The sequence below is a fragment of the Seriola lalandi genome, unplaced genomic scaffold, assembly GCF_002814215.2.
Source record: "Seriola lalandi dorsalis isolate HSWRI2012SDOR001 ecotype SW California unplaced genomic scaffold, Sedor1 jcf7180002052274, whole genome shotgun sequence".
Lineage (NCBI taxonomy): Eukaryota > Metazoa > Chordata > Actinopteri > Carangiformes > Carangidae > Seriola > Seriola lalandi.
This window is the reverse complement of record NW_019522827.1, coordinates 2,212,267-2,240,015: the sequence shown is the minus strand read 5'-3', so window position 1 is coordinate 2,240,015 and position 27,749 is coordinate 2,212,267. Positions and strand designations below refer to the sequence as shown.

Genomic DNA, 27,749 nt, shown 5'->3' with positions numbered 1-27,749 from the left:
TTTTTCGCGAGGACATTCAGATGGCTAATTACTGGCAACCCTCTGGCTTGTCTTCATCCCATTCCCCTTACTTTACTTTTATCTTACTCGCTTCTCATCCTTAACTTTATCCTTCTTCTGCCTTTTCCCACTTCTCCACACCATTCCTCCAGATATCTTCTTTAGAAAGTAAGGGTCTATTTTATTTTTATTTTTTTTATTTTACCTTTATTTAGCCAGGCAAGACATTAAGAACAAATTCTTATTCACATTGGTGGCCTGGCAAAAGGCAAGAGCCTCTTGAGGAAAAGGGGGTAGGGACTAAAAGGGTGTGAAGTTAAAATGGAATGGTGGACAGTTCTTTGGTTTCCTCCTTTTGCACTGTATCAGTTTTCAGATTTATTTCTTGTTTATGGATCATTCATGACATGATGAAGTACATGCTGTAAAGTGCATATTTCTTTGATAACTTAAAAGTCATGCACATTGTCACCCCTCATAAAAATGCCCACCGTTAATGCCGCACTCTTGCTGTTTAATGAACTACCAGCCCTTGCCTCACTTTACAACCAATGCCCTTGTGGGTCCTTGAACTGATTCCACCCCCAGTGCCCTGTTTTTATTCTGAATCCGGACCCTGGCCCCTCAGTGTAGAAGACATATGGTCCAGATGTCAGCACAGATGATGGGGGTCACATAGACCTCACTACTCATCTGCCAACTGCACTGACATCTGCATGCACAGTACCTTTGTGGCCAATAGGAAATGGCCTCTTTAAGCTAATTTAGTACCGCTGTGCTACAGAGACTAAACACTGGAAAACACTGGTAGTCATCAACTGTCTCTGTCTTCATCCTAAGAAATGCCATATAAAAGCTGACGAGCCTTCGGCCAGAACGCTTCAGATTTGTTTTGATTGTAAAATAGTCGCCCATAGCACCCACCTAATTTTAACAAATGTCTTGTAAGTCTAGCAAGAGTGAGTAACTATGGAGGCAGCACTGGAAATTAGGCGTATTAGATGTGGAAACTCTGATGTTGTTTAGTTTGGGCTGTTTTTAGACAGCGCCATGAGCTGCACACATGTTGATGACCATATTGAAGACATTGCATCCTCGTGAAGATGTTAGAGTTAGCAGAGAATGTTACAGTAAATGCTACTGTCTGCTTTGACCCAGCTAGCTTAGCATCATAGCATACTTAATTAGCAGCAGAATCAGCTGAATCTGATGTGGTTGTTGTTTTGTCTGGGCTGTCCAAAGGATTCACCCACATCCTTTGAAAATACTGTATCTTTACTGGCAATTCCTGACAGCAGTGATAAACACAGATGCTCTTCATTAATAGATTATTTGGTAGATGCTATACCACTGGGGATGTTTCCCTTTTCTGTGAAAAATATAGGGGAAAAAAAAATCTCATTCACTTTCTGCCAAGATGGTTGACATTTTGTGTCATCACTAGGTTGGAGACTGAATGCATACATTGCACTGAGTTGTCATACCATAGCCGTTCCACTTACACTGGATAAAATTGAATTGATAATAACTTTTCTTGACCTAGAAATGAAGTTTCTAATGAAAACATGTATTTATGACATGCATACAGTAAGTGGGTCATGAACTTGGAAAATAAGAAAAAAAATGGACAAGGCTGATTATGCTAATAGACTTTGCAGAGAAATAAGTTCATTTTTGACTTCGAATAACCAGATGCACTGCTGTGTTCAACCACTGAAAGTGTTTTTTATCACTATCGGGAGAGAAGGCTTTCCTCAGGAGAACATTTTAACTTTGAATAGACTTTTTAACACTGCAGACATTTTGGCATGTTATAGCGGGGAAAGCACAGGTGTAAATTATAACATTAAAAGCACACTGGCACATTGGCGTGGGTTACTGAGACGCTTAATGGAACTGAGCCATCGACAATGAAATTTGTTTCACCTGTTCTTTTTCTGCTATGACCAGTCAAGATGTCTGCTGTGAAAAAGGCCTATTCAGATCCATTATCAGAGTTTCACTGTGAAATAACAAAATGCGACTCATGCTGTGTGGAATACTATTCAGATCTCTTTGCCGCACTTAACCTTTCTTTACAAAACCATATTTCACTCACAGCAATATTTTAATAGCTGTCTGAAACCTTGGGTATAGATGTAGCCCAACCTCTGAGCTGTGAGCACTAACCAATGAGATGTAAGTGATAAATCATATTCATTATGTTGTTGTGTGGGGGTTGTAAATGCAGGCACAAGGTGGGTAACACACATTCACATGCTGTAGTTTAGCTAATTTTCCAGCAAAATAAAACTGTTGATTGGTTTCACAGTTCCCTGCCTTGTCTGTTTAATTTTACTTATTTAGGAAAGTGAGATCACTTTCTCTCTCTAGACTCACTCGCTCTACAAACCATTAGGCAACTGAATCGTCTACTAAATTTGTGCTTGAGGGCGCCCGTGTTCTGGTCCATATCTTTGGAGGTTGACAGCTGCTCTACTCTGGCTCTTCCTGCTATACGTGAGGTTAAGAGGCATCATGAAACTGATAGGTCTCTTTGGGAATAGAGTCCTACTGGGAGGATTCAGCTCATCCTCGTTCTCTTATTGCTTCTCCTTTTTATGCTCTCAGAACAACGTGAGGAGTTCTTAATGGACCCTGATGTTGTGACTGGTAGGAGCTGGTCACACATGGGGAATGACTTTTTTTCTTTTCACCTTCAAATTGATAAGACTCTCACCATCCTGTACTTGTCTTAGCTATTCATCCTACCTCTCTCCTTTCCTCCATCTCTGTTCTGTTATGTTTTGGCTCCCTCATCATCATCAGCCACTCTGATGCTTGTTCCCTCCCTCCTTGCATAGCGCTCGAGCTCTTCCTCCCTCCCTCTCTGTCTCATTCATGCACCGGCTTCACCTCGGCTACGTCTGTCATGTGGCTCTCTCTCTTTCCCCATTCGTCTGCCTGGGCCACTGACCGGATACACACCACTGCTTTGTAAGTAGTTAGCTACATTTTTTTTTTTTTTTATGTTTACTCTTGACCTTCCTCCTCTTCCTGCTCTTCAAGGGGGCCAACAACTGTTGCTGTCTGCTCAGTATGACAGAGCCTTGCTAACATACTGACTGGCTCAGAGACACAGATGTACAGGATGATCACACAGGACTTAAGAGAGCCACAGAGAAAAGGCTGTGCATAGGGACGGATTAAATTAAGAGAAGTCATGGAGAGGCTGAGGAGAGGAAGACACAAGCCGGTCCATGTATCATTATTATCATCTCCTGTCTTGAGTTTGGAGAAGGGACTTTCGGCGCTGATAGGACTCTGGACATCAAATTAAGCAGGATGTGTGGCTTTGGACAGACTGGATACATGTTAATGAGAGCTCTTTATTCACCGCAGCTTCTTTAATTTTGGGACAATGACTGTGTGTGATATGTTCGTAACTTAACCTTTTTAAAACAAAAGATCGATGTTTATGTTTTGTTGTTCTGCTAATTTCTACTTTTTTTTATATGACGTCGTATCAGGCATGTGCTTCTTTTTCGCTTCTTTGTGAATACTGAGTTTGTGTTGCAGCAGCTTCCTCAGCTTAAAAAATGTTTAGAGGAGAAGGTTCATCTGCTTACAGGGACTGTTGTCTGCCCCCTGACTCCACTCTCTGCATTTTCAGCACAATCTTTTACAGTCTGCATAGAAATTCCAGCCATAATAAAAGGATCTTTTACAGTATTTTACCTGAGTAATAACGGAGCCTGAGAATGACAGAGGGAGAAGTGCACACTAAGATTGAGATGGGGAATGGTTGATTTGGCTAACCCTTTTCTCATTTGCTCAAATGTGAAGGAAAAAAAAAGTATGTGCTCAGCAGTGCTTTGAGAACAGTCGAGTTAATACAACTTGATTTGTGGTTTATCTGTCACTATTTTTGCTGTATGTATTTTGGATTATCCCACCCCCCTCCCCCATCACATTTCTTTCTAATCAGTTCTAAACAGGAAGAGGCAACACACACACACACACACACACACACACACACACACACACACATCTATGTGGTAGCTCATGCTTTTAGGCCCAACCAGGGATATTGTGTTTGATGGTTTGTGTTCTTGGTTTCAGTTCAGTCAGTGTTTATTGTCACTGCAGGGTGGCAGTTCTGAATCAGTTCTGAACAGTAGATTTGCATCGAGTGATTCAACCTAAAAGTAATTTGCAGGTGTTGCAAAGTGCAGGTCAGAGGAAGAGCTTCTTAAAGTTTTTTTTTTGTTTCCCTGAAGGGTTATTGTGCTTATTTTCTTGCCTAGACTTAACTTCATTTAGTGATAGCACCTTACCTGAAGTAGAAACAAGAACCGTCTTGTAAAATCAACTGACATAGATGACCTCAAAAACGCTATGAGGTATTGGAGAGAGACCAGTACCTGAAACATGAGGGTGGCCTCATGTAACCTGTGTGACCTTTTACCTTGGTGCATATTTTTCACAGTCTTTCTTCTAATATTGATATGTTTCACTGCTGTCTATCCTCCAGCAAGATTTTCAAGCTGAGGTGTTGATTGGCATTGTTCCATCACTTTCTTTATTCCCATTTCACCCATGTGGGAGAACTGAGGGCAGGCTTTGACAAAGTGAATCGACTGGGAAACAAACAATTTGGAAGCTTCCTCTGCCAACTCTGGAGATAAACAGAAAAACTGTAGTTGCCACTTAAAAGCAGTCTAGACAATAAAATAATCAAAATACATGTATTATTGATGATTCCCATGTTTTTCAAGAGGCTTACTGACAAAGGACAAAGGTCTTAAGAAGAGTAGTCTCTTTAAAATACTGTAGGTAACACATATACAATCTTTCTTTGTTCTCCATTGCATTTTAAGTCATTCAAGCAACAATATAAATTCATATCGGGAAAATGTTGATTGATTGTGATTGCATTCAAACTTTGTATTTCTGTCCATACAGTTTACAAAAAACAAGGTTCAAAACACAGTAACCGTAGTTTAAACAGAACTGATAAGATTGTTGAAGTCACACTCATGTGGATGAATTTGTATTACTGACCAATCTAGGCTGCCATTGGCAACCACACACAAATTTATCCTCCTGAAAAACATTAAAAATACTTGTCTTGCTTTGCCAGTCTGTGCTAGTAGTGTGATAAAACTTTCACAACCATGGATGAAGCACAGTGTTTCTGCCAGAAAAGCTGTTAGGCCCGGCGGCAGGACTCCTACACTGGGAATACACTGCAGGAAACCCTGAAGCACTTGTTGTTAAAGTTACTTTTTGTTTTACAAAGTTCTCTACTGTAATTAGCTTTTGATTTGTGCCATCAATCATTTTGTCTGGGGTTGTGTTTCTCACACTGCTGGGCTCTCTTCTCTGACCTAAACACCAAATGGAGGGCATCGTATTTTGGCGAAAAGCTCTTTAAATAACCTCCTTAAGTGATGCCAGCCTTAGCTTTACACTCCTACTGACACAGGCTTGTTGTGATGAAGGAGGGGTGCCAAAACACCGTTTTAAGTGTGGATAATCTGGCAAATCTTTGTCTGAGCCCATGATGAATTATGATGAGTCATGATTTGTACATAGCCAGAGTACTTGGAAAAGATTTACAGCACATACTGTAGAAGCCATAGTTACCTCGTTTTCTGGTTCTGAGGTTGAAGAAAAAGTGAGTGTTGGTGGACCAATCACAGAGCCAGTTTTGAGGTCTTTTTTAAATAGAGAGCCTGCAGTCCCTATGACCCACACTAGTCCTATCTATAACTATTCAAAGCTCCCCAAGCAGTGTTGACCAAGAGGTATAGATTAGTCTACTGCTGGATCAGATGCTGCACTGATATGTGACAGATTCATTAACTTCAGAAGGGCAGCTTCAGCAGTTTAATAGGCTCTAAAGCCTAAAAGAAATTACTTTCATTCTCTCATTTGGTTTTTATTTACAAAATACACACTTATCTGCACTAATTCCCCTGAGGCAACTTTTCAAACAGGACTAGACTGGAACTGTGAAGATTTTTATGAAGTAAAACAGAGAGAGGGATAATGAGGTTCCCACAAGTAGGCTCCATTTTTCAGATTTTTCCCACTCTGGCTCACCTGTCTTTGTTATCTGTCAATTAAATGAAGAGTCACAGCGGTACTTGTCACTGTGGAGCCCCTCTCACCTCCAGCAGCACCCAGGCTGTCACTGAAAATGCAGAGTAGTTTGGAGATGGTTGTTATGGAGACAGACAAGGCAGCGCAGAATGACAGGAAACGATGATAAAGGTGGTATAGAGAACAACTATTCGGATGCCTGGGATGAACTGTATGTGCATATTCCATGTAGCCACCAGCAGGACTGACCTATGTATATAGTGTAAGTCACATCTGATGGTGGTAATTTCCTCGTCTGTGCGGCGTCGCCTCTGCCACTAAGCTCAGGATTGTAAGTGATGATTTGTCTGTGGTCTTCCACTGAGCCCTGTTGTGGTGTAAAAGCTTCCTGTGTGTCTTTGTACTCAACCACAGACTTATACTATATCCAACACACCATATTTAAGTAAAACACAGGTCTTACTTTTTAAGACAGGTTTGCATTGCAATCCCTTAAATTTGATGGTCAAAACTGGAGAGACAAATAGCAGTTTTGTAGAGTTTAGTGCTGTTTTTTGATTTTTTGATTTATTTTTTTCAGCAAAGTGAGTATGCTATGCCCTTTGGATCATACAGTGCTCCTGAAATGCCACTGAGCAAGACAGAAAAGCTGAAAGCTCTCCAGCTTAGTGAGTGTGGTCACATGGTACATGTGTGATTGATGAATGGTCGGATTCTAGTCATCGAATCATTATACCTTAATCCTGATTTCAAGTAGGTCTTATGCACAATTGAGGTTAAATGACTCATTCGGAGTATTGTTTGTACCAAACACAAACACTCATCAGTCTCTATTTTTGATGTTACAATCTGTATGCTGTTCTGCAGGTGACTCAGTGGTTCCACTCTAAACTGTTCACCCAGCCTCTTTGCAGTCAGCGTTGATGAGAGTGAGTCAGCAAATTATCAGCTCATGAAAACAAAACCTGGTAATGGGCTGAGGAAGGTGAAGGTGTTCTGGAAGGTCAGGTGAAAAGCATCTATAACAAGGTCAAAGATGTCAGCAAACCAGTACTAAGACACCAGACCAAACAGAGAGCAGCATACACTCTGGTGATCAGCTGAAACTTCATGTTAACATTTTCAGGAAAACACAGTAATTTGGCACTGATTGGTCTCTATTTATTTTGAGCCGTGCACTCTTCATATTCGGCAATGTGATCGTGTTTGCTTTTGATTTTTTTGTTCCCAAAAGACAGACACGGAATTCTCTTTAGGTATAAGCTGCTCGGGTTGATGCTCAGTGTTTTCGCAAGCTTTGCTTTGAGTGAACGTGGGCTAACGTTAGTTGGATGGGGAGGAGGCATGTGACTCAATACAAGGTAGTATTTTATTAAGGGGACAGTTCATGAACGCACGCATTTGGTAAACCATTAACCGAATTAACCGATTTGTGCAAGATTAAGTTTATGAGAGGTTCTAAATGTCGGCTTACACTGTAAATATTGAACATACCTTCCAGACATTACCCACATGAGTTATCAGTACATTTGTTTTCAAGCAATTGAGTCATGCTTTGAAAGACAGCTCTCAAACAGTCAAGTAAAAGCATGTTTACCGTCGAGTGTGCTAGTTGAAAATTCATACTATTATTATAGTTTCAAAGCAGCAACACACACTCACAGTGTCCCAGGAAAAACCAATAGCATGTGAGAGCTGTGAGTCCGGGAATTTACAGGTAGCAGATGGACTACTGGAACCAGCTGTTGTTTACTAGGTATGAGGTAGGGATTACAGTCAGCAAAGTTCACAGAGGCGGGGGCATTTGTGCATCGGCACCTGCAAACACCACACTTAAATTTAAGTCAGCAGAAACAAACTGTGTTACGCTGATACTGGAGCAGCCACTGAAGAGAAATAACCAGAACACATAGCAGCGGTAAACTAAAGGTTTGATAATCCTGCTTATGACTGCCAGGCTGCCAGTTTCAGAGTGTTAAACCCAGGTAGAAAAAATGAACAAACCTTTTTCAGTAATTGTTCTCCCGTCATATGTCCACTGAGCCACTTAACTAGGCTGATCCAGCTGACCTGCTTAGGTCAACTGGAGGAGGTTTTATTGGGCAGCTCCCAGGTGTGTGTAGCTCTGAGAGTGTGTGGGAGGACACTGTGCTGTCATTCAGTAACACTAAAACTAACAGAGCATAGATGTATAATATAACTGCTCTTTACCTTCTTCAGCCTTAGAAATGTTGCTTACCGTATTATGAAAATGAGCCCTAACTGTCTGGAGCAAGACTCCTGATCCTTCATCTGTTCTACATGGCTCTCATGACACAACTAGTTAGCTATTAGTTGAGGTACTTACCCAGGACCAGTGGACCACCACTCATGACATAGAAGAGATGATGTATGTCCTAACTGAGAGCTTTAGCCATACACTGTTCAAAGGAAAATTCATATTTCTTTTTCCACCTGCATCTAACCTGCGTCTCTTCTGTTGTTTTAGTCATCATTCCTGTGATCACATGATCATATAAGTTATAAACAAACATCCAGTTTTACCATATTTTCTGAAGCATTAGTTTTGGTACAGGTATGGTGGATAAACAGTGACCCAGGTAGTAATTCTGCAAAATCTAATAGATTGATTTGTTTTCTCTCTTCCTCTAATAGTAATAATTGTTTGTTTACAGCCTGTTCAATTGTCAGGCTGCTTGTAGGATGCTACTATGAGTGGACTCCATTGTAGCAATGGCACCATATCCAGAGAGCTCAGCAATTAACTTGGTGGGAAATATATAATCATAATCCATTGGAATACAGGTCAGAACTACAAATATAGAATCCAAATTGTGAAAAAAAAATCAATTTCCCTATAACCATCATGCACACTGACAATTCAGCAAGCTGTCAGTGCCTTGTGCCTGAGAGTTGCCAGAAATGTTCATTAGGTGTCATCAAAGCTGTGGGGGTTGGGCAAATGTACTGCATAGCAATGAGGGTTACATAAGAGGCAAACAGGATCACCACATAAAGTTATTCCAGTGTAATTGTGTCTTACTGTTGGCCAAAGAATTGTGTGTGCATTTATACCACGAGTTATATGATAATGTGTGTGAGCATACAAATGAGTCTGCATGCCGGTTGTTCCTCATTCACTCCGAGATGAACTGCACATGAAAAAAGAATGAAGATTTTTAAGCTCATGATGCCGTTACCAGCTTGGTCACAAATATCCATAATCAGACATGATTTAAAGCCCCACAGGAGTAAAGAGGAAGCTTACACACCAAGGTACAATTCTGAAACTGCATTCATTCGCTAATGTACACCAACAGTTTTATCACCACAGCACTTCCATGGACTTCGATGGATTTTCTCTCCACATTCCCATTTTGACGGATAATTTTTCCATTCTAAAGCGAGTAAATAAGCTCATGAAAATATCCAAAGCTCCTGAGATGACTGTGGCTATTTTTATACCCCAACAAGATGCTTGTCCTTGGATAACTTAATCCAGAATGGTTTTGAAGATTCCCTAATAAGAGTAGGGGGTGGGGGTAGGTTAGATTTTTTTTTTTTTTTTTTTTAAGTTATCCTTGGTTGCATAGCAACACTCATGGAGCCACCTATTTTGTCTCCAAATACAGCACCTTGAACAGATTATATGGCAGAAAGGAGGATAGAATTTGCAAATGGACTGAGCAGTTCAGTTCAGTACACTGACAGAAAACGTGCTGTTCTCTTCACAGCTGACATTAAATCCACCAGCAGGATTAGGAGAACTGTTACTGTCCAGTTTATTTTCAGCAAGCAGGATACCAGGACAAGATAAATGCTGGCATGTTGCTCAACTGAGCATCGTGTATATATTTACCAAAGTAAAACCTGATGCACGGTACATTGACGAGTGAAATGTCCGCACTAATAATGAGAAAAATGACTGTCTGACGGTTGAAACTCAAACCACCTAGAAGCGCTACAAGATTAAACTACCAAATGCAGTTCATTGTGTCTGTATTGTGTTTTGATTTCTGATGCAACAGCTTTTCTGCTCAGAATGTGAAAATGAAGTACCCTGGGAGTGTATCACTAAATCTGATATTTGTGTAATGATGCTACTTCAGCTGAGCTGCTCACTGGAGTGTCATTTTCATCACACCAGACCAAACTATATGCAGCTCTGCACCCAGAAAAAAAAAACACTTAAAGAAAAACTTACATCATTAGGGATTACTGTATATGCACTCACATTTATATGCACATACATTTGCTGAACAGCTACAATGAACAAACTATATTCAGTTCCAAAAAAAGTATCAGACGCTTGTTATGTTGCTGCAGAAACCCCATCCACCACATACCGTATGACAAGCAGATTAAAAAAGAAAACATTTGTAAATGGTTTTCGCCCTATCATAGGTCTGAGAAGCAATGATTGTTGCTTAGAACAAAACCTCAGGGCCGTTTGAAGCTCAAACAAGTTCATATGCATCAAGTTGTGCCCATTTGTGTATTAAAGTCGCTATGTTTTTTAGATGAATTTGCCCGGGTGCTAAATGTACCATTAAATCTGATATCTGCTCTGTAATGCCATGCCAGAACAATGACTTGCTCTGAAAATGAGCCACGATGTTCAGAGATGTTGCCTTGGGCAAACTAACAAAATGCTCTCTCTTCTTCTCTCCCTCTATCTCTGTTGTACTTTCTCTGTTTCCCTTTCCGTCACCCTCCTTCTTCTTTCCCTCTCTCACACTCTCATGCATTTTGTTTGTCTTTCTGTCTCTGTTTTTCTCTGCGTCTTTCTGTCTCTCTGTCCTCTGTAGGTTCCAGCAGTAGGTGCTCTCTGCTTCATCAACCTGGACTCCATGGCTGCCACTGCTGCTGCTTGATTCATTGCATTGTGAGTATACGTGTGTGTGTGTGTGTGTGTGTGTGTGTGTGTGTGTGTGTGTGTGTGTGTGTGTGTGTGTGTGTGTGGGTCTGTTTCTCCATCTGTGTTCCTCTCATGCCGTCATAGTCTTTTAATGGTTGTTTAGTTAGCCCATGCAGCATGCACATTTGAATTAATGACTTACCAAACCCTCTGCAGTAGACGCCTCTCCGTGGCTTTTATTTGCGAGACTGTTTTGAATTGCGAAGATACATTTTTTTGTGACTCTTAAAGTTGATGCCAAAGGAGTCGGGTAACTCCCTGTGGACCAGAGTCGTGCTGTGATTATTCTCTAAAGCTGTGTTCATTATTCTGCTGATTCCACTCTCTGCACTGCTACAGCACACTCTGGCATTAGTACGGCAATACTTGCTTACTACAAATCAAAAGCTGTATGCATAGAGCCAGTGTTCCCAACTTAATGACTGACAGACTGTGATATTGATTGCAACTCCAAGCATTGCTGTTTGCCTATTAGTGTATGATTTTCAGAACTTACTCTATCCATATTTGATGTAATATATAATAAAAGTATAACAGCCTGAATAACTGGATGAGCTGATGAGCTGCGTTACAGCTGATGCTTGTAGTGGAACATTGGGTGAATATTAGATTATGATTGGACCGGTTTGTCTACGCCAAAAAGTACTTGAAACATGTCAGAGATTAAAGCTTAATGATTTTGGGTTGATCTTTGACAGAAAAGAAACTTCTATCGAGTATTGTCAGAGGTCTATATGAGTTAAAAGAAGACTAAGGAAACTAAGGGCCCCGTTTTAAACATGCAAACACAATGAAAAGCGCAAAGTGGCGGGTCTTCAGTGCATGGTGGCCGTCTCCAAGCTTACCTGCTCTTTTGGTTCATGTAGGCACAGTAGCGCAAGGTGCAGAGGGGCTGGCTGAAGTGGAATATGAATGTGACGGTGCGGTGATTAATAAATGATGATTTATTCATTAATTCATTAATTCACTCTTAGCCTATCACATCACTGATCTCGTTCTGAGACGGCTGTGCCTATCAGTGATGCGTAACTACGCCAGCTCAACAAAATGGAAAGAGATTTCTCCAGGATGTGAACTTACAACACCTCAAATCAGCCAATTGAATGACCACACCAATCTTGATGCTAGTTCAGTTTTATCTCTACTCTGTCTGACTTCATAAATGGTCACATCGTATTGTTAAAATGTGACCATGTGGTATATAAAGGCACTGTGCCAGGCAACATATGTGTCCTGCTGCCTTCAGATGGCTGCAGGACTTTATTGAACTGTAGGAGAAGTTCTTTCACATTCAGAATAAAGCAGCTGTGGACAACAGATACTGAGAGAATCACTACACTCTGCACTTAGCACTAAAATACCACACAGATGCGCAAAGTGAATTTCAGGGTGAGGAAATTACCAAACTGTCAGAGCACTGCTTGCACTGGTCGTTACACCGCCACGAAAATAGTGCCCTAAAGGTCAAAGGTTAGGGGGCAGCAGAACAAGCTGTTAACCCAAACAGTTGAGTTTCTGACCACTTGCACCAGCTATTTGCTATCTTTGTCTGTCTGCTGGTTAATGCCGGGCAGGTACAGTTGGCCTTTTTCTTTTTTTTTTTCTTTTTTTTTTGGCAAAAGCAGCTGCTAGCTACAGGAATCAAGGATGATATCAGTGAAAGGGAAGCGAAAAAGTTAAGTTGTGGGCCATAAAACCAAAATAGTGAACTGAAAAACAGTAAAACGCTCTGATAATGATAATTCACTTGGAGTTATCCCTTTCACATCACACATAGTCAAATGATCCACTGTCAGTAAGAAGTATTGATTACTGCTGCTATAAATTCTTCGACATCCTTTTGTTCAGTGGTAAATGTTGATTCAGAGGTGTTAACTTTTTTTTTTTTTGTACCTGTTATTAGGATTCTGTTAATGACATTGTCATTCACTTGCCGTCTCGCTAATGATCTCTGTTTCCATATGCCTCAGTGCCAGCCGGATAAAAAAGCAGCCATCTGTGTTGTTGTGTCTCAACAGGTTTGGGTCCGGCTCTGTTTACATGTGCTCGGTCTCCACAGATGTTACTGTGTGTGTGTGTGTGTGTAAAAACAATAGATACTGTGTGTGCTGTACTTGACCTTTTACAAAGGAACACCAGAGAACTATCTTCTCTTTGGCTTTGTCTGGAACATTTGCTTGAAGATACAATACACACACTCACTAGGGCCGAACTGAATATGGAAAAATAACATCATGTGTTTTTCTTTTAGTTTTTTTTCTTTAAATATAATTCACTTTATTTGGAGTGCCTGGGGAAGCCAAGTGCTACAAGGGGAAGAAAGTCCTTACCGTTTACCAAGGAAGTTGTGCTTCTCTGAGTTGGGCCGATTTGTGCAGAAAAATCACAGGGATTAAAAAATTGCAAGGTCTCATAAATATTGTGGGGATTGGTTGAATTTATCATCATTCCTGAGACTCCTTGGAGGGACTGATGATTGCACTTGTGCGCATTGTGATACTGATGCTGAAACTACATATTTTTCATCCCACCACCATGCCAAGGAAAAAGAAAAAACGTACATGTAGTAAGCAGCAAGCGCTGGCGGGCAGCAAAACATCCCCCTCACAACCAGGAAGTGTATGAAATCTTATTTTTGAAATGTTTCTTTTTTTAATGAGACTCGTCAGGCTCGATTTCACACACATGCACCAACTCAGATGGTTTGGGGCTGGTTGGAGGAAGCAAGGAGGATGAAATGCCTGCTCAGGCAAAGGCAGAGGGACTATATATTGTGTGAGCTGCCATACAAAGCATACATAGCTCTGTCTTTGAAGGCTTCTGACTCCCAGGTAGCTGCTCATCTTCGTCCCCTGTGCATTTCACCTGGAAGCGATAGTAGCGTAGGACGGCATTAACATGCTCCCTCTGCCTCTGCCTTCTCCGGTATCCATTAGTTTCTGCTGCTGTTGGTTTGTTTTACACTTGGCAGTGAAGAGCAGGGAGGTGTTGTGTTCCCTGTAATTGGATGATGTGGTGTTGCCTTCCAAGCTCTTGATGCCAGCAGTCGTTTCTTGGCCCGCACCTCTCATCACCTTCCTCGAAGACACTAAGAGAAAAGATTGTGCCCATCCAAAACAAAAATACAGTAAACAACGATGACCTGGTTAGCGATTTGTTGTTTCTGTTGTTGTTGTTGTGTTACTATTAGAATGATTTTGCTAGGTATCAGCAAGCTACCTGGATGGAGATCTCCTCTTGTGTGACCTTTAAAATTTCTTCTATGATTTGCAAAGGTAAAACCTGCATCATCAACTTCACCTTTTTCATGATACAGGAAAGACCCGCACAGCTGTGAGGCTCTTCCACCACTAGTGTTATATATTTTTTCTGGAGTTGATCACTCTTGAACATAACTGTCGAGCTGTAAGACACAAGTGATGCCAACTTATCAAAGTTGATCTTTGACATAAAGTTGACACTCTTTATGGAAAACAAATTATTGTATTATCTGTTTTATCTTCTTATTGAGGGCTTTTGTTTTCATCAAAGTCACATTTTGAAATAAACCCCCTGATTTCACATAACACCAGAAGACAGCTGTGAATGTTCTCCAAACTGGAGCCACATTTTTGGATTAGCATAGCCATCCTCCAGAGAACACAGTTAGCAGGCAGAGAAACAGACAAAGCCGTGGTTAAATCATTAGTGAAATAAGCCTGTCCCCCATTACCATCAGCTTAACACAGTCCAACACCACCATGGGAAAAGGGAGGAGAATTCCTACACTCGCAAAAACCACACTTTCTTTTTATTGGTGGTAATTGCAAACCGTTATCAAATCTGTTCCCCTCTCCTCATTCTCTCTCTCAGTTGAGCGCTGTTGCAGAAGCAGCCGATTGTTCTTGGAAGAAAGTAGGACGAGTTTTTCCAGCAGCTTCAGTTTTATCTTGAGGCTGTTTCTGTCTTTGGTAGCTTCCTATATTTTCTGCCTATATATTCTCTATAGTCTCTAATGCTGGTACTTCAGAAGACTAACGGCTGGATAGGTTGAATGTCAAAGTATCAAGCCTGATTATTCTTCTCATGATATCGACTTACCTTGCACATTAGTATTCAAAAATACCAAGATATATCTGCACCATCATCATTATATTGTACTGTTCTGACAGTCTGTCAACATTTACTAGTCATTAAATGATTTTTTTTTTTTTTTTAAACCAGATGAGTTATTTTCTTTTCTGATTCGTTGCAATTTTTAGATCAACAGAGCAACGAGCAAAGTGGTTGAGAAAGCAGCTGACAACTATGAAATATCAAAGATATTAACACAATAGAAGTATATTTGTTGACAGGAAGTGAACAGGCTGCCTGCCTTGCCATGAAAGACTGCCTACGCGAGTGCAGGCAACTGGAGCAGGCAATCTTGGCAAGTGCGCGTAAGTGTGATACACAGTCCCGAAGCCGAAAGAATTTTTCTGTGATCCCAACTGGTTGTTGTTCACTGCAGCCTCACTGGCACCCCAGCAATATACAGCTCTGAGTGGCGATGCTACCCTCGCATGTTTCCTGATGGCAAACAGGCCTCTGCTCCTCTAGGGGGGGAGAGGGAGTGGTGGACGCAGGGAGGGAGGATGTTAGTAAGGAAGAAGGGGGGAGAAAACCCTCATGAGCTCTTCACAGTCATCACCAACCTGCCCCTGGCTAATCACTGTGTCAGTTTTACACCAGAGTGTGGAGAGTATGAGCGAGTGAAACCGAGAGAGTGAGAGTGAATGAGCGTATGTGACAGAGAGAGTATGTGTGTGTGTCAGTGTGGCCTTGTTGGTGAGAGACAGAGAAAAGAGAAAACTGTGTGAGGGAGAAGAAAAAAAATCTCATGATGACATGTTTGTTATTTATAGCCAGACAGCCGGATTGTACATTAATACAGACCTGCTACAGTGCCGCAGTTGTGTGCAAGTAATTCAAGGTTTGCCTGTTTCAGTTTGTGTGTATGTAGTGTCGGAGAAACCTCAACGCATGTTCTCCTTTTTTCCCCATGACCGGCACATTTACACAGGAGTGGACGAACATGCTACAAATGTGTTTTTGCAGCCTTGCCTTGCACGCAATAAGTTAATAAACATGGTCAAAGAAGCGTGGCTCATGTTTGACCAGGGTAAGCAAAACGCCTGTGGGTTTCACACTGAGCAGACTGCAGATCTGTTTTACCACCCTCCTCCTGACTGTTTTCTTTGTGGTTCATGTTAAAGGCCTCTTTTTTGTGCCCTCTATAGTTGTGCCACCGCTGGGGATTTCTGGAGTAGTGTTATTAAGGGGGGGAAAAAAATCTACCATAAAATTAGCACATGACTTTGGACAGCTGAGATGTTTTTCCTCTACACAAATGGCTCTCCAAAAGCTAAAAAGGACAGAGCCAAGTCTCTAATCTGTGATGATCATGTTGCACATTTTTACCTGCTCCAGTGACAAGGAATTTGTGAACACTGAAGGCAGCACGCAGGGTGATTTTCCTGTCCTGAACATTGTGTTCCTGTTCAGAATTCATGTGATCAGGTGGAAGTTATACACCTACAAATTTGTATCAGCAGCCTGTTAGCTCTGCAAAAGCCACCTTGTATTTGTTTTCGGTGGAACGTTTTTAATGACATCAGTTACTGCCATTAGTTTACATGAATATCCAACAATTATCTGAAGGATGAATCAGCCAGTGGAGTAGTGATATCTCTGTAGTGGGCCTTTGAAATCACCACCAGGTTGTTATAGATCATCTAAAGGCCATGTTTAACAGGGTGAGACTAAAATAATGATGTATTGTATTACATGCAGTATGTTGGAATACAGTTACAGTACATTATATCTTAAGGCTGAGCCCAATATATTATTCATTTGTATTTACTTATCCGGTCCCTGCTGGCACTGCAGCTTTCCTCAAACACCCTTCATCTTTTCTATGTACTTTAGAATTTCATTAAACAAAAAAAAAAAAAAAAACATTAGGCACCCTTGAAAAATACTGTGAAATTTGATACGCATTCTTAGCAGAGGTGTTATGATACCCAGGAACTTCACTAATATTACATAATGAGTAAAGTAGGTGTCATATTTTCCAAATGGCTGATATTTATTTCTGGAAAAGCTCCATGTTTGCATCTTTGTGGAGTGTTTTGTGTATGTGTCTATAGATCCCCGTGTTTTTGTGCGTATTCTGCACTCCCACACATCTGGTTGCGTCTGCTCTGCCACTCTGCTGGTGTTTGTGTGAAGGCCAGCGGGTTGGTCTCCCCAGAGATCCGCACTGGCTCTTTCCCAGGCCAGACTGCAACAACTCTCCCAGAGCTTGCACAATACCAAACACTGCACTGGAATGTTGTTGCCCTTTTTTTTTTTTCCTTTTTTTTTTCACCCTTCTCCTTTTTTTTAGTTTGGCTCTTCCTCGCTCACTCTGTCATTGGGTTTCTGTTGCTGACTCTCTCTCTGGCTCATTTGGATACATGAATAAGTTCCTTCTTACCCCAATAGACCCAGTGGGTACTTGAAGCCACACCTGCCCATATAGTGTAATTGCAATTCAGTTAAATTATAGAGATTATAAAGCATTAATGCACATTTTAATCCATCTTGTTTGCATTGAGGATTTTGACAAACTGCATATTCAGGCTTCAGGCTACAAAGATGTAGATAACATCAGAGTTAACACAGCCTTCACCTCGATGGAAAAATTTCAGATTTTTATTATTTTTCTCTTAGTTTAAGGGTTAAAAATAGTAAATAATTTTTTCTACAGACAGTGGAGTTGAGAGACGCTGTGGGATTCCACATTCCCATTTTTAAATGACAACTGGGAAAAAAATCATTAAACATACATTTACATACTGGGATTTGAAGCCAGGTAAAGACCTGGAACTCTGACTACTAGATCACATGGGGCGTAAAATGTTCAAGCTTAATGATAATTATTTGTGGACCAGAATGCACCTTAAGTAAAAGAGTAATTGAAAAACACAAATTAGAGAGTTATGTTCCAGCATGTAGAGGTGCGCTTTAATCACAAAGCCTTAACTTTTGGTGAAAAAAATGGAAACCTGACATTTCCAGCAACATTGAGATATATAGTCGTCTATATTATTATTGCTGTTTTAAAAGGTGCTGCTTTAGAGATCATCTGTAACTGAAAGCGTAAAGAGTATCAAGAGCATCCTCATTGGATATGTTGAAACTAAACTGTATTCTCCCATCTTGTGGAAGTGTTGAACAACAGAGTGACAGTTGGAACTGCCAAGAGATAATGACTGAACCTTACTACCACAGTGAGGACATTGTTTTGACAGTATCATCTGGTTTTGCCTTGCCTGTTCCAAGTCGAATCTGCCAGTGGACCAGCAAAGGGAGGTGAGCTTAAATGAGGTCGTTTTGTTGTCACGTTACTCATTTGGCTGTCTGTCAACGCTACTACTAAAGAGGCTTGTACAGTCCATTTTTTTCTTAGTTTGTTTTCTCTGGGAAGACTTGAGGCTTGAAGGATCTACAGCGGAGGTCTTGTAAATGTTGCACAATGTGTGCTCAGATTGCAAGTGACTCATTCACCCATTCTTTTTGGCCATGAAAATGCAAGTAAATGAAACAAAGAGGAGTTCCGATTATGATTTGATTATGGCAGAAAGAGATTTCACCTGTTTCCAAAAACAGTATCCACACCTGCAACTTTCCTTTAAAGCTCAAATGTAGCCGTTGCTACGTACGAGCTCAAGTGAAACAGCTGCTTTCCCTTCGAAGATAAAGTAGAAAAGAGTGTTCCAGTGGCTGGAAAGAAACTACAGTTAGCGATGGATGTTATCAAACTCCTGGGATTAGAGGCCTTCATACACCTGAAGATAGGTGTAATCTGAAGTGACACAAAAAGTGCCCTGGCTGTTCTTAATTGTATTAGTAAATTGTTAATAGCGTACGCCATGCTTACACAAAATTTGATCATTTTGTTATCATTTAAAAGCTTTGCAGTGAACTTGATGTATGCACACAAAACAGCTACAGCACTTTAGCACAAACCCACACATGGAGCCAGTTATAATCCACACAAGCACACACAACTCCCTACCTTTCATATACACACACACACACACACACACACACACACACACGCACACACACACACACGCACACACAAACACACACGCGCACACTCAGAGCCCGCCGTCTAGCCACTTAGTACATCACAGTGGATTCAGTCCATTACATTTGGCCCATCTTGTGTTTCATCAATATGGATGAGCCCTTGATGCAGCATGAACACCGTGAAGACCAATCCACAGTGAAAACAAGTTCTCGAGCGGTTTTAAGTCCCTTTTATGTATCATTGCATCGTGTTAAGTTTTTATACTACTTAGTTTTTCCCCAAAATTGAATAGTCCCCAAATCTTTACCACAGACAAGTTAATGAACTTCTGTGGGATTCACGGGAGCTGTGTTTGATACATCAGAATGAAATCTGCAAATACAAACATAATGATGACACAGATGATAAAACTTTGTCCCATGTGTCTTGAATCATTCTGTATTGGCAATGATATTTTTTTTCCTGGAAATTACATCTACGAATGTCTCCTCACATTCCTCTCTCTGTCTGAATTCTCTCTTTCTCACCGACTGTCGCACGAAGCGACTGGATGGTGTGGACATCGGATTATTCCTTTTTTTTTATCTTACTTGCTGTCTTATTGTTTGTAATACATCAGATTTATCTTTTTCCACCACCCGTAGTAACTACGGTAAGATTGTTTCTTGACTTTCACATTAACAGGACTTATATACAAGGTTATATTGTATGGGAGAGTACATTAAGTTGAAATTGGCTCATAAGACCTTAACTTTTCTGCTAGTACTCAGAACCAGCTATGAAAAAGTTACAGCTATAATGATGTGGATAAACTCCTCCGTGCCTCCTCTCACCTCCTCTCTCTCTCGTGTGGCTCTCTGTGCTGGTCTGTGTGTTGTCAGCTCGCAGACTTGTTTGGATTGTGAAAGTATCTCTCGGGACATTCTGGTAGATTACATACCAAGTCACTCATGCTAGTCACTTGCCGGTACATAACTCTCATAGTTAAGTCTGTACATGGAGCTTTGTTTTACTTAGCTATGTCTGAGCTGTGCATGTTTTCTTCCAGGCTGCCTTTCTCTCTGCAGCAGTGTGTGCAGGTCATGTAAACTTTAAGGGTATGATTTACACATCAGAATCCCTTCAGCTAATGAATCTTAGTTGGAAACTGGCTGCTTGTAATGGTTGGACATCTTTCATCTTATTAATGGGATTTGCCACTAATTGTAAGAATCCATCTTTTATACTTTTAAACGTGGGCCTCCCTCTCATACAGATCCTAAACAAAAACCTGACTGGGGATGCCAGCCTGGAGCCCCTCCACTTACCATGAGCTAGAGGCTGATATATGTAGAATAATTGTTTATTGCAGCTATTGTTGCCAAAAGACATTCACTTCATAGCTAAATGTCAACACTTAAAAAGGTAGGTTTCAATCTTGCCTCTTGTCCATTCAAACCTTAATCTGGGTTCTTTGTGGGATCAGCCTTTCTCACTTTCTGTGTCCATTTCAGCTGCCATACTGTCCGTCTCAATAATCTCAAGAAAAAGTTACTGAGCAGAGAAGACTTCAATTTTAACTTAAAAGAGAATGTTTGTTTTTTTTCAGTCCACTGAAACTATACTTATAAATGAGAGAACACATTTTATGTCAGCTAAATAGTAGCTTTTAATCAAAACACAACTTCAGTTAAGGAGCGAAGGAGAGTTATACTTGTGGGAAAGCTCTTTGAAACTGGACTGACATACAATGGGATCATTTTGGCAGCAGCTCTCTGGGTACAAGCTGAAATTTGGTAGAAATTGGGAATTATGTGGAACGAGTCAGCCATGACTTAGAGTGGGTTTGCTGAAAGTGAAAGCTGTGTGTGGTGTGTGCCCACACTCATGTACACACACACGCACACAAACTCAATCACACCGTCACACGCATGGCTCAGGAAGATTTTGCCAAATCTTGTCATTGTCACATACTGTAGGTAATGTCATTCCACATCTCCTGTCCTTGGCTTTCTGATTTTTTTGATTTTTCCAACTGAAGAGTTTGTGGCAAAAGAGGCTCGTTACGCACCATCAGCACCAATGGCTGAGTGAAAAGATTAGGCGTTGGCACCCATTAACTATACTTTTGAGGTGGCATTGCTTGAATAGCTGGGGGAGATGTTTGAAGGTCATCACTTTAAATCCCTGGATGAGCTGAGAAAATCTGAGGGAAGGAAGCAATAAGTGCAGCTCCAGCTTTTCATTCACTGTTGTCGCCAAAGTGCTGAGCTGAACTGCTCAAAGCCTGTAGTCGTACACTCACAGCTGTGGCTGCAATGACGGGGTGAAGTGATTTATAGATAGATAAGATGAGTAAGGGATGGACTGGTTTATTACAAATCAGGCCAGACCTATAAATTAACCACACTGATATATGAGCCTTTATTACCATCTTGCAGAAATATTAGTTTCTGTATGTGTATTGACTGATAAGTAAAACAAAAACAACAAAAACTGTTTTAAAGGATCAAATATGTTTATGTGAAAAACAAGACAATTGACCAATATCCAGATATTTTGAAACTCTACATCCAAATTCCAGTGTTCCAGTGGTCAGACTATAGTTCATATATAGTGTGTGGAAATGATGAAATGGAATAACTCGCACAAAAAGAACTGAAATACAATACATGCACTCAGGTTTGATCAGAAAACACTGTAGAACCATAGATAGCATGTTTACCGTAGCATTAAGTGTGGTAAAAAAGTGACATCGTTTAACTGCTGTATCACAAACAGTAATGCAGTGTTTTGTTTCTACCCCAAAATTACACATTGAAAGCTTTTGAGAATAAGTGATGGTGGATTCTTTTGAAAGAACCTGTAATGACAGAAACTGGATTATCGTTACCTTAACAAACAACTGAGTACTCAGCTTTCTCCCACTGTCCAGCCTCTGGCGCTGCAGTAACCTTCTATTTCATATCTATTCTGTTCTTGTCTATGCCACTGCCACAGCTGTCTTATCATTCAAGCCCTCTGCCATAAAGCGGGAGAAAATCCCATATCCCATCTCCTCGTGGCTTCAGCTTTCAGCCTCAGTTATTCCACTATTATGTACTGGGCTCAGCGAGCTCCCACTCCCTCTCTATGAACGTGCTCTGTGTGGAAAATGAGCTTCTGTCCTCAGCACACTGACTTTTCTCAGGGGAAAAACATTGCCTCTCTGCGGAGAGGTGAGTGTGGTAGAAACTGATTTGAGATTTCTTCTTTCTGTGTCTGGTTTTGATGATTCACTTCTTTTTATCTCAAACTCTCCGTCTCTTATTCTTTTCAGTGGTCCCTGTCTCCTCTTTTGTTGTCTGCTCTCTCTCTGTTTCACCTAGTCGCTCACCTTCACTGGCACTGAATGTCTCAGCAACCTCATATGAAACTTTAGTCTTCTCCTCATAATGAATAGCTTGTCCCAGAATATTAATGCTTTAGCTACATATGAGTTTGTCCTTCTCTTTAGAGCAAAGCAGTCCACGCAAGTACACTGTTGCTTTCTAGGTGTACTATTGAAATGTGAGACTATGTTGGCATTAAAAAAAAAACTCTGTCTGGGAATACCACATTGCTGTGGTATCACAGAATGATGATGAGAAAGTCACTGAGGTACTAAAGACCCTGCCCAGGCTTGTGACAGCACTTACTGGTGTACATGCTCACTGTGTTTCCTGGGTTTCTGTGCATCTGAAACCAAAACTTTTTTGCTTTGAGAACTATTCATTCATCAGACGTGCACACACAGATGTCCAGAACTAAACAAACTGACTCTTGTAGAGATTCTCGACATTAACACAAAATCCCATTTTTGAGTTAGTTAATCATATGTACAGTCACTTCGTTATACTCTTATTGATCCTGGTCCCAGTCTAATGTCCATGCAACTGTAGTTATTTCACATATTTGACAAGTCCTTCTATAAACCAAAAAAGTTTAAAAAAGAATCCCTGACCAACCAATACGTCTTCCCTTGTTACTCGCTTTTCTCTCTCCATTCAGACGGCAATATACAGCATTACTTCCTGTAATCCACTATTGTGCTCATAATGCATCAGAGGGTGTACTAACACAGTTTGTTCCAACACTTCGTTTGTACACACAGAAGGTTTGTAAGTCTGGTCACCTGTAGGAATTGACTTCATTTACTTCCATTGCTGCAGGAAAGCTCCAAATTAACCAATTTCTCAATCCCTGAAAAGGCCTGTTTTCTATGAAATTTACATGATTATTCTGTTTTTAGTGAACTATTTTTTATTTATTTTTTATATATATATATACCTTGGGAAGTTTCCTGCTTACCTTTGTACCATTTAAGGCTGTTCACTGGACTTGAACTGTCTGTGAGCTTGAACTTGGATTTAAATTTCAATAAAAACTGGAAAAATGCGGCTGTTCTTGTCTTGGCTTGAGAGCATTAGATTAAGACTGGCATCGGTGGTAGAACAAGAACCACTGGGTAATAGTCTGTGTTTCAATCCAGAAGAAAAGTTACTCTCTACAGTCACATGTTCTCCCTATTCACACACACCTAGAGACACCACTATCGATTTCCCTTCTCTTCATCAGCCAGTCAAACAGCCAGTCACTGGCCAGCCTGAGTCAGGATCGATTTAAGCAGGGGGAAACGTGGACAGAGATGAGATTGGGGTGATGGTACTCTTCTCTGGATGAAATGTACTGGCTGCTAAATGCACAGTGACATCTTGGCAGTTTGTCTTTGACAGGCCCCAAATGCTTTATCTCCCCCCAGAACGAGTATTTCTCTGGCATGTCAGTTCACTGAGCTATAGCTGATGAGGGAAGTGACGACAGAGGCCTCAGGTGTATAGGATGAATGAGAAAGATGAAAGGTTGGTGTAGGTATGGGACAGTGTTGATATTCAAAAACTCCCCTCTATGTAAAAGTCATGTAAAACATCAGAGATTAAAGCAAAGACACTTTACTGAGAGTTTTTAAAAAAAAAAATGTAATATTTATAATGATGTATTCATGGAGAAAGAATGATTTCATAAAAGCGATAGATGACAAAACAAAGGATTATATGTTTAAAATTTATTTTAATATTCCCAGCGAACACATTTATCTGATTACGTTGGGATACAGTTGAAAGACCATATTGGAAAAATTATTCTTGACAACTTGTTATTTTTCTTTTTTGTGTGAGTGTTGGAGGTTCAGTGGGGAAGTAGTTGTCATGCTGAGGGGCTGTCTTTCTATCTGTTCTTCTGTTGCACTGTGATTGGAGTCACCTTATTGTTAAGATCAGGGCTTGTTCACTGCATACTAAACTTGACTTCTTCAGCGCTCTCTTCACACACAGAGGGAATTATTGCATGCACGAGTCTCACCAGGGTAGCTCTCAGTAAATAAAGTTCTGTCCCACCAGTCGCTCCTCAGAAGTTATTCTTATCCCGGAACAAATCTGGGTCTCACTTGGCGGTCCCATGGGGCTTGTGTCTTGGTGGTAGAGGGACTGAGCAGCAGGTGTTGCGCGATATCTCGCCTGGCACAAAACCAGACAGTGTTTGCTGCTATCAAATCAGGAGCAGATGGTCACCGATCGAGGGCGTACGCTGCATCTCATATGAACGGCTAACTCTGCACAGTGTAGTCGCAGAGACAGAAACCCGCCCTGAAACTTCCCATCATATTTGACTGCCTTTGTTTCTAATGAGGCAAAGCTTTGTTGGTTTGTGGTGTTTGTCATCTGCTGTGACTGGATTGTTGTTTTCAGAGAAGTGGCACCACTCGACTTTGAGCAATTTAACGGGTATATACGGAATTGAATCATGCATGTAGGCATGGATCTGTGTGTGTGTGTGTGTGTATGTGTATGTGTGTGTGTGTGTGTGTGTGTTGTGCATGTGTCAGCATGACAGCGGCCTCAGCTGTCTTCATACAGCTGTAAGATCTTCCTGTGGCCCACTTATAAGAATTTCTGACAGCTCAGACTTTCACTGAAAACATAGATAAGAAAAACTTTGTAGGGTGGACAGAGAAATGAAACGAGCACTTGAAGGTGTTTACATATGAAGTAATTAGGTGAAACGACCGTGACAGAAAATTAATTGGCATCTATTTTGATGATTAATTTTTACTTTCCAATGAAAATGCCACAAATTCTGTGATTCTTGCTTCTGAAATATAAAAGTCGCTTTGAGCTCTGAAATCCTGATGGACATTTGTCACATGTTCTGACATTTTATAGACAAAACAATCAATCGATTCATGAAGAAAGAAATCGGCAGATTAATCAATAATGGAAATGATAATTTGTTGCAGCCATAATTAAATCACAAGTCCTCAATATAGGCAAATCTGAACAACAAATGCCGGCACTGAAGAAAGGCAGGTTGTGCATGAAATACATCAGACTGCAAATCTGTGCAAAAGTGGCTGTGGGAACAGTTCCAAAAATAACTACAATATATGGATGGACTGGACTGCATTTATGCAGCACTTCTATCCAATGCACTTTACAGTTTGCCTCCCATTCACACACATACTCACTCACTAATGGCAGCGACCTAGCAAGGTGCTGGCCTAACCAACGGGAGCAATTTAGTTCATGACCTTGCTGACATGTGGACACGAGGAGCCTCAGACGAACAACGACAAAACTTAGTGTTTGAGTGAATATGTGGACAAATGCATGGTTTCTAGTATATTTTTATTTATTTGTGATTGTTTTCTGAACAGATTTATATTAAGAGAAAGCCAACTGATGCCTTCCTCTGAGATATGGTGGTAGCAGTAGGTGTTTTTGTGGACAATATTTAAGTTTGCTCTCTGACAAGTGCAGTGAAGGTGTGTGTGTGTGTGTGTGTGTGTGTGTGTGTGTGTGTGTGTGTGTGTGTGTGTCTGTGTGTCTGTGTGTCTGTGTGTCTGTGTGTCTGTGTGTGTTTGCTGGTCAGGGCTTAGTAATATGGTTTTATTGATTATATGTGTTACCTGTTCTAGTTTTCTGTTTTGGTGGTGGTGGTTTGCAGAATGTAATCGTTACAGTCACTTGTGTAAGTATTGTTTAAAGCAAAGAAGGGACAGAAGGGAGGCAGATGTCGCAGAGGGGAGAGCGAGAAGAAGTCTAAAGAAAGAAAAAAAAACAAAAACAAAAAAACAGCCTGAATGAAAAAGGGAGTGGGTACAGACTTGGAGATGGAGGGAGAAGAGAGTGGGACATTTTGAGCCAGAGGGGAAAAGACAAACAACAAAGGAAAACTTTGAAAGGGAGAGAATGGAGTGGGAAGAAACAAAGACAAGAGCTTTAGCACAGTAAATGGAGAGAAATGATAAAGTGTGAGAGGAGGGAGCAGCTGAGGTAAACAACAGGGATAATGCATGCAACCTCTGCAGTGAGGCATCTGTAACATGACCTCTCACCTTTTAGAGCGACTTGCTCCAGAAAGATGTGTCTGTGTGTATGTTAATGTCCGTTTCCTGTGTTGTTGTTGTTGAATGCTATTTGGATGAAACACTTCTCCGATGCGTTCATACTTTATTGAAATGTTTCTTACAGGAAAAACTGGTTAGGAACATACAGTACATTTTTGTTTTTCATGCTTTTCATGATGTTAATTATTTATTTATTTAGTTATTGTTATTATTTAGTTAACAAAGTCTCCCAGGTGATCACTTGTGTAATTCCTCTAAATCTTGGGTTAAATTTCCTCATCTATTCATTTTGTTTCTTAAGATTTAATTAGAATTAGAATTAGAATTAGATCTTTAGATTCAGATTCACTAATCAAGATTTTAATTAGTGAGATAAATAACACAGGTGCTTCAGTCACTTAACACAATATGCAGCACGGACCAACATTGATTGGTTTCTTTAATCATTATCTTCCCGAATTATCCAAAACTGAATCCCACATGTACTTGTAACTCAAAAACTCAAAATGTGGTGTGTGTTTCTGATCTTTATTGGGACTGGCAGGCAATCTGAATTTGTCCGGCCCCCCAGCAGACAGATTACAATCATATGAATAGGGGCTATAATGTGCGGTGCCAGATGGTTTCAGCCAAGCTAATCTGTAAAGCAGAGAACAGTATGTTGACACATGTAATTGACCATTTAAAAAGCAAAACAACTGTAGCACAGGGGCACACAGCGTTATGCAGAGTGAACACATAAAATAGGCTTCAGCTTTTCTTATGACTGACTCGTTCCCACACTCACACTGTGCTGATTCACAGTCTGTGACCGGTTTCTCAACTTAAGCTGCCAGTCGAAATATTTGGTTCCATTTACCAGTAATGATGATGAATTTAAAGTTCTAAGTCATTCCTAGAGATTTCTGTCTATTTACTTGACGTAAACCAGATTGTTTGTTATTATCAATTTTTTTAAATTCATGTAAATGTAACAATCGAAGTATGGCTAGAACATAGTTATTCACCTATTTGCAGCGGAGGAGTTATGTTTTGTCCTATACCCCTGTCTTCGGGCAGACTGAAGACATATCTGTGACCAAAAACAAATATGTGCAGCTGAAACCAAATCTTACCACAACTTTGACTTCCACAGAAATGTACAGTATATGTGAATCACAATAGATGTCTCTGCTTTACGTTGATTGTTTCCTCATGTCTCATCCTATAGAATATAATGTTTTTTGGAGAGCAGTCATTCCTTT

General features: G+C 40.6%; 1 protein-coding gene across 1 annotated transcript in view; it reads left to right on the top strand.

The window, feature by feature from the left end:
- peak1 (pseudopodium-enriched atypical kinase 1) overlaps nt 1–27,749 on the top strand; it is a 101,743-nt gene that overhangs the window by 40,879 nt on the left and 33,115 nt on the right. The window contains exon 3 of the mRNA XM_023400280.2: nt 10,896–10,972. The gene's annotated coding sequence lies outside the window, so the exon portion shown is untranslated. The remainder of the gene's footprint in view (nt 1–10,895; nt 10,973–27,749) is intronic.